We start from the raw sequence: 8769 nt of genomic DNA on the forward strand, positions 1-8769 counted from the left end.
TTATTTGAATGGTGAGCTGTATTGGATTTACGCCATTTGGTGTTGAGACCAAATTTAATTTTAGTCTCGTCTGACCATTACAACTTTTTCCATGTGGCCTCAAGATCTTCAAGGTGCGTTTTGGCAAAGCTCAGTCGTGACTGCATGTGGTCTTTCTTGAGGAGTGTTTTTTCTTGCAACCCTCCCATACAAGACACATTTGCGGAGAATTTGTGATATTGTTGTCACACAATGACCACTCTTTTCAAAAAATCCTGCAACTGCAGAGTTGCTGTAGGTCTCTTGGTAGCCTCTTGGTAGCCTCTCTGATCAAAGTCCTGATCCAGGGAGGTTATGTGTTGTATCAAATACCTTCCATTTCTTAATAATAGACTTTACTATGCTTCTAGGCATTGCTAAAGTCTTCGATTTTTTTTGTATTAATTTCTTGACTTGTGCCTGTCCACAACTTTATCCCAAAGATCCCAGGGACAGTGCCTTGTCACCCATAGTTGATTGTTTGCTTCAGTTGCACTGCCAGGGACTGATATACCCCTGAAAAGCTCTTTTCATGCTGAGCTAATCAAAATGACCAGAGCTGATCACAGTTGAAAGTCAAATGGCATTGTGTGCCATTGAGAAGGCGATTAGTTACACCTGATTGAGTTTAGTCATTTGTAGGATGGGGGTGATCCTTTTCCAACTCAGTGATTCTGTTTTTGAATTTTTGAAATTTTTTTCAGTGGTTTGCACTCTTATTTAAATTTTGTTGAGATGTGTATATTTTTTTAAGGTAGTTTGAGTGATTGTACATTGTATTTGTTATAGACTTTGTTTATTTGTTTACTTCAAAGCACAGGGTGACAGTGGTTTTATTTACACACGAATACAAATTTAAAACATTCACACTAACGCTTCTCCAAAGTCGCACGATTTCCAGCACGACTTTGCTGCAACTTTTGGTGCAATTTTCATCCGACTTTATATTCTATGGACCAAAGGCGCATCAAAAGTCCCACCAAAGTAGTGCAGGCACCTTTTCAAAGTTTCTATGACTTCAAGTCGCACTGATTTGAACAGGTGTCATTGAAAAGAATGGCATGTGATTTGTCATGCAACTTTGAAGTGAGAAAGGAGCCTTACATACAAAATAATTAAAAAGGACATCAGCAGAAAAAAAAAATGAAACTAAGGGAACATGGGAATGAAGGAGTTAATAAAAAAATTAGGGTTCAGTGTTAATAAAGAGCTAAAATGTTGAATTTTATTTTTTTATTACTTACAAAAGTGGTAGCTTTCATTAATAAATGAATGCAGAGCAGGACCCGAGCTGCCAAACTGATATCTCAGCCCTACGGATTACGCAGGGAGAAGGTGAATCATCAGAGCTCAATGACAGCAGTTCTCTGCACTCTGTTGATTAGGAGCACACAGTGCTGTTGGTTACACAGGGAGAGCTGGGATCTCCTACTGTAATCTGCAGCAGGGAGCTGTCACTTTGATAGCTCAGTCCTGCACAGTGCAAGACAATGCAGAAGCATGAGAGACGGAGACACCCGTAGTATGGCAACCAAGGTGGGTGGCTCTTCTGCCCCTCTTCTTCAGGGGTTATTATCAAAATAAAAGGGGAAAACATACATCTTGTATAGGTAAGTTTAGATTTATAATTATCTAGAACAACAAGTTTAGATTCTTACATAAGCCCAATCATGACATATTTTTTTTAAGTTCAGCTGTAATTATAGCATGAACAATCATCTTTGTGAGTTTTTCATTAGTAATACTGAAATAATTTTGTTTGCCATCCTTTGTATTAAAACCCGTGTTTATGTGTTATGTCAAATTTGTATCACAAAAATAATAACAATGATAGGAACACTACCACTACTATTACAACTAATGTATACAGTACAAATGTGTGTCATAACAATTACAACAAAATAGACCCCAGATGTCTCGCAAGGGATGCTGTTCATGCCTTGTGATAGCAATAAAAGTTATCAAAAAAAATAATTAAAGAGACAGTGTTAAAAAAATAGAATATAAAAAAATGTAAAGTGTCCCCGCCCCCCAATGCTCGTGCGCATACACCAGTTACGCACACATATGTAAACTATTTTCGTACCACACTTGTGAGGTATCGCCGTGAACATTATATCGAGAGCAATAATTCTAGCACTAGACCTTCTATGTACAGTAACTCTAAACTGGTAACACGTAAGGGTTTTAAAGAGTCACGTATGGAGACCGTAGTTTGTCAGTATTCCATGGGCGTAATCAATTTTAAAGCATGACAAGTTAGGTATAGATTTCCTCTGTGTAACATCATCTTTTATACCTTACCAAACAATTGGGTACTATATTGTGTTTTTTCCCAAAAAAATATGTTTGAAAAACCACTGCGCAAATACCATGTGACATAAAACTGCACCCGCCATTTTATTCTCCAGGGCCTTAAAATATATATATATATATATATATATATATATATATATATATATATATATATATATATATATATATATATATATCCACACATACTGTATATATAATGTTTGGGGGCTAAGTGTTCCCATTGGAAGAGTTCCTCTGTATGCCTGTCCTGGTGGACTCCATAATGGGAACACAGACAGTAGGGGAGATTTATTAAAACTGGAGAGTTTCAAAATCTGGTGCAGCTCTGCATAGAAACCAATCAGCTTCCAGGTTTTATTGTCAAAGCTTAATTTAACGAGCTAAAGTTAGAAGCTGGTTGGCTACCATGCACAGTGGCGCCAGATTCTGATTACTCCAGTTTTAGTAAATCCCCCCAGTGGCTCTATTGCCTCACCACTCTATTAAAAAAACTGCATTTGAGTTGGGTTTTTTTTTTTTCTTTTTTTGTGTTGTTTTTTGTGTTGTTTCTTGTTTCCTCCTCTGGGAGGCACAGTGGAGAGATGATTGATGTCATTAAGGAAGAGGATATGTTATATTAGTAAATTAGGCATAGGATGGGCAACACGTAATGGATTCACATAAAGAAGGGTAGAAGTAGAACACTAAACGTAGTAGGACACGAAAATAGTGATTCGAAATTATACACTTTTTATTTTTTTATTTTATTACTTTTTTTTTTTTTGTATTGTAGGTTGTTTGACACATGTAATAGGGCGCTGTAAAGCCCCCTTCTTAATTATACTTTGAATAATGTTTTGCACAAATTGAGTTTTGGTTATGGTAGGTAAGTGGGTGGGCTTTTTCCTTTTTTTTTCTTTCTCTCTTTTGAAGAGGACATGATCAAGGATTTGGTGTGTTTCCTTGGGGTGGGGGGTGGGGGGTGGGGGGCGGGGGGGGGGGGGGGTTAGTGTGGTGTATGTTAATAAAAAGCTATAGATATATTGTGCAATGTGTATTTCTATGTTGTATGTTGAAATTTGTCTTAATAAAGAAGAAGTGATTATTAAAAAAAAAAAAAACTGCATTTAGTTATATTTTTAATAAGCTTGATTAATTTCCAGAGTCTTGAATGTTGGACCAAGACTACTGAGACAATCAAAGGCCATTTTACTGGAATTTAGGCATCCCCAGTTAGGTTCATGTACCACAATCTTGTGGATTTTAGTGACACCATCTGATTTGGAGCATTTCAAACATTCTGGGACCACAATTTATGTTTCAAGAGTATTGAGTTGTGCAAGGTCACTCCTAGTTAGATAGGTTCAATGCTTTAGCATGTGAATGGCATCCCTCCCCCTCATGACTTTTTTTTTCCTCCTCCACTATTTTTGGCCGTGCACTGTGCCCTCTGCAGTATTCCGGAGTCAATTTTCCTTTTGTTTTCATTGGAAGACTTAGAACGTGTTGGCATTGGCACCTTAAAGAGGACCTGTAAGGAGATGAATATGAGAGCAGCAATTTCTGATTTGTTTTGTAAAGGTATAAAGTGTGGTGCTACCATTCTGATCCAGGGTTTACTGCCTTGTGAGCCACTGGCCTGGAAAACCATGCATGGCAGAAGTTCAGACATTTTAGACTGTTCTAGGTCATTAACTCAGTGGGGTTCATTTTCTAAAGTAAACCGTGTGCAAATAAAAGAAAAAAAAATGGATTTTACTTTACACACGACTGGATAATTGAAGCGAACACAGCTTTAATAAGCTCAGTGAAAAATGCCCTTTTTTTTATTAAATCATCCCCAACAAGTAAAGATCAGGTTCACAAGCTAAGACTCTGCAACCTTTAAAAAAGTCAACAGTGACAGCTCCCATATTTCAATCCAGAGGCTCAACCTAATCAAAGCACTCCAAGTAGACAACGGAAAAAAAAGTGATAAACTAAACATTGCAATGGTTTAACATTATGGCCTCATGCACACTTGCCATTTGCCCAGCTCCTCTGAACGCATTTGCTTCTGGCAGGAAAAAGCAGCTGAAAAATCACACCTAAAGCTATGTTTTGCACATGCTTTTAGGCACGTCAAGCATTTTGACACTCATTAAGTTCATCGACCAGAATATTAACCACTTCAGCCCCAAAAGGATTTATCCCCTTAATGACCAGGCTTTTTTTTGCGATACGGCACTGCGTTACTTTAACTGACAATTGCGCGGTCATGTGATGTTGTACCCAAACAAAATTGACCTCCTTTTTTCCCCACAAATAGAGCTTTCTTTTGGTGGTATTTGATCACCTCTGCGGTTTTTATTTTTTTTGCGCTATAAACAAAAAAAGACCGTCAGTTTTGAAAAAAAAAAAAAAACAATATTTTTTACTTTCTGCTATAATACATATCCCAAAAAAAAAAAATTAAAAAAATAATTTATTCATCAGTTTAGGCCAATATGTATTCTTCTACAAATTTTTGGTAAAAAAGACACCAATAAGTGTATATTGATTGGTTTGCACAAAAGTTATAGCGTCTACAAAATAGGGGATAGATTTATGGCATTTTTATTATTTTATCATGATCATCGATTTTTAGCGGGACTACGACATTGTGGCGGACAGATCGGACACCTAACTGACATTTTTGACATTTTTTTGGGGAACCATTAAAGTGGTTGTAAACCCTTACAACACACTTTTTGCTACATGTAAGCCCACAAATAGAGCTTTCTTTTGGTGGTATTTGATCACCTCTGCGGTTTTTATTTTTTTTGCGCTATAAACAAAAAAAGACCGTCAATTTTGAAAAAAAAAAAAAAACAATATTTTTTACTTTCTGCTATAATACATATCCCAAAAAAAAAAATTTAAAAAAATAATTTATTCATCAGTTTAGGCCAATATGTATTCTTCTACAAATTTTTGGTAAAAAAGACACCAATAAGTGTATATTGATTGGTTTGCACAAAAGTTATAGCGTCTACAAAATAGGGGATAGATTTATGGCATTTTTATTATTTTATCATGATCATCGATTTTTATCGGGACTACGACATTGTGGCGGACAGATCGGACACCTAACTGACATTTTTGACATTTTTTTGGGGAACCATTAAAGTGGTTGTAAACCCTTACAACACACTTTTTGCTACATGTAAGCCTATAGTAAGGCTAACATAGAGAGGTGTTTAGAGTCGGAAAGAAAAAATGCCAAACGCCTGTACAGCAGTGTTTTTTACGCCCAGTGTGCATGAACCATGAGGCCTGGTTCACGCCCAAGTTTGTGCGGGCACCGTAGATGTGGTTGCTGCACAATTTTGGCGTCATAGACTTCAACAGAAACTCACCAAAAACACATGTACAATTTGTGTTGGCACCTCATGTAGGTCGGCTGCCACCGTTTATCATGATTGATGTGGACCTACATCGCTGGATGACAAGATTGATGATGGATATGCATCAAGGAACATTTTTTTATTTTTTTTATTTTTAATAAAGGACTTGTCAAAAATGTTGTGTTATGATTTTATTTACCACTGACCGTTTTTTTTGGTGACTGGATACTCACATGAGGGGGGCGGGGGCAGGATCCGGTGGTCCCCTTATTGTTAAAGGGGGACTTCCAGTTTCCGACAGGCCTCCTCACCAGCAGACTCCCACAATTACCAGCCCAGGGTTGTGGGTAAGAGCCCCTTATCCTCTGGTATGGATTTCAGGGGGACCGCCCACCATTTTTTTTTAGTTTCTTTTTTGACATGTCGTCCCCCCAATAATCCATACCAGATCCAAAGTGCCATACCATTTTCTTTTAATGTTTAAAGACAGCTCCTTTGTTTACATTCTGCTGTCAGTCAGGAATTCAAAGCTGACACTGGACATAAGCCACTGGTTGTAAGGTCACCAGTGGGTCCTGGCACCTTAACAACGAATATCTGTCAACTAGTCTTCTTCCTCCACAAAAAAACTCAGGGACATAAAGGCATGGATGAGCAAGTTTGGGGTGGAGGAACTTGACTGGCCTGCACAGAGTCCTGACCTCAACCTGATAGAACACATTTGGGATGAATTAGAACTTGATAAAGGTCAGAGTCGGCAGAGCTCATGCTCAGAAACGCATTGTAACATTTCCAGGTGACGTTACACTCCCGCTGCTGCAGTCCCCGTGCGTTTCAGCCCTTCTTCCTGTTCCAGTTACACTCTGAGCCCATGATCGGCATTCACAGGAGACCAGGCAGGACAAAGCATCTTCAGCAGCAATTCAGCAAGCGCAGAGACTCACCCTTACAGGACTCCCTGATGTGCCTTACTTCACTTACCAAGATGTAAGTGTTTTTATACATTGTTTTATTAAATGTTATACAGGTTACTTAAGAGGCGCCTCTACTACTGTCTTTTAATGAATTAGAGTGGAGACTGCAAGCCAGGCCTTCTCACTAGTGCCTGACCTCACAAATGCACTTCTGGAAGAATGGTCAAACATTCCCATAGACACACTTCTAAACCTTGTGGACAGCCTTCTCAGAAGAGCTGAAGCTGTTATAGCTGCAAAGGGTGGACCAACTCAATATTGAACCCTACGGACTAAAACTGGGATGCCATTAAAGTTCATGTGCGTGTAAAGGCAGGCGTCCCAATACTTATGGAAGGAAATATATTGTATATATATATATATATATATATATATATGTGTGTGTGTATATACACCTCACTGGCCACTTTATTAGGCACACCTTGCTGGTACTGGGTTGGACCCCTTTTGGCTTCAGAACTGCCTTAATTCTTTGTGGCATAGATTCAACAAGGCGTTGGAAACATTCCTCAGAGATTTTGGTCCATATTGACATGATAGCATCACGCAGCTGATGCAGATTTGTCGGCTGGACATCCATGATGCAAATCTCCCATTCCACCACATCCCAAAGGTGCTCTATTGACTTGAGATCTGATGACTGTGGAAGCCATTGGAGTACAATAACCTCATTGTCATGTTCAAGAAACCAGTGGTGGTGAGATGATCTGAGCTTTGTGACATGGTAAATTATCCTGCTGGAAGTAGCTATCAGAAGATGGGTACACTGTAGTCATAAAGGGATGGATATGGTCAGCAACAATACTCAGGTAGGCTGTAGCATTTAAACAATGCTCATTTGGTACTAAGGGGCTCAAAGTGTGCCAAGAAAATATCGCCCACACCATTACACCACCACTAGTCTGCACTGTTGATACAAGACAGGATGGATCCATGGTTTCATGTTGTTTACACCAAATTCTTACCCCATCTGAATGTCGCAGATGAAATCGAGACTCATCAGACCAGGCAACGTTTTCTCAATCCCTTATTGTCCACAATGCACGATAGTGTGTTACCGCAGGTTGCTGTGTGCTGTGACAGATGTGCATCCAAGCTGCATTGCCTAATGCCCCGTACACACGATCTGACATTGATCGGACATCCCGACAACAAAATCCATGGAAACACGGTCGCACAAAGTTGTCGGAAAATCTGATCGTTCTGAACGCGGTGATGTAAAACACGTACGTCGGGACTATAAACGAGGCAGTAGCCAATAGCTTTCGTCTCTTAATTTATTCTGAGCATGCGTGGCACTTTGTGCATCTGATTTGTGTACTCACGATCGGATTTTGTTATCGGAAAATTACATATCCTGCTCTCAAACTTTGTGTGTCGGAAATTCCGATGGAAAAAGTCCGATGGAGCCTACACACGATCGGAATTTCCGACAACACAATCTGATCGCACTTTTTCCGTCGGAAAATCTGACCGTGTGTACAGGGCATTAGTGTATTGAGGTTACATTAACATAATATGCCATAACATTGCATGTGTTGCAGTAATGCATGCATTACCACAAGGCACTGGTCCTAAATCTTTCCATTACACTAAAAAGTGGTTTTGCTGCTGTATCTGTCTCTGAATTGGGTATTCCTGTCCTGATAATGCCTTGTCATGAAGGCAGGAAGTGAAGGAAATTTACTCGATGGTGACACCTACACTCTGGTCAAAAAATAAAAAAATGTTTGTAGTTGGGCTTTATTACATTTTGATTATTTACATTTATATCTCATATGTACAGTACTGTATATCTAAAATCACATTTACAAGACTATAGGTATTTTTAAGAAACATTGCATTGAGTTTGTGAAATATGAATGAAATGTCATTTTGTTTCTTTAAGAAAATCTGATGTTTGTAAGCTCCCTCCAGGACTGGCAGGCTGTGCTATGCCTCCAGTTTCTGCCAGGCCAGAGCTATCAACGTCTTGAAAAGCCACTCATTCCTAATTTCAGAGATGAGTGAATCTTGAAGTATCCAACTGACATCAATAAGACCTCCACAAGTGATATGTATAGGAAACGGCATGGGGGGAGGGAGCATTCAGGAATCTGGTGTGTAAAAGTGTAGTG

This window comes from Aquarana catesbeiana, linkage group LG07, assembly GCF_042186555.1.
Source record: "Aquarana catesbeiana isolate 2022-GZ linkage group LG07, ASM4218655v1, whole genome shotgun sequence".
NCBI classification, from domain to species: Eukaryota; Metazoa; Chordata; class Amphibia; order Anura; family Ranidae; genus Aquarana; species Aquarana catesbeiana.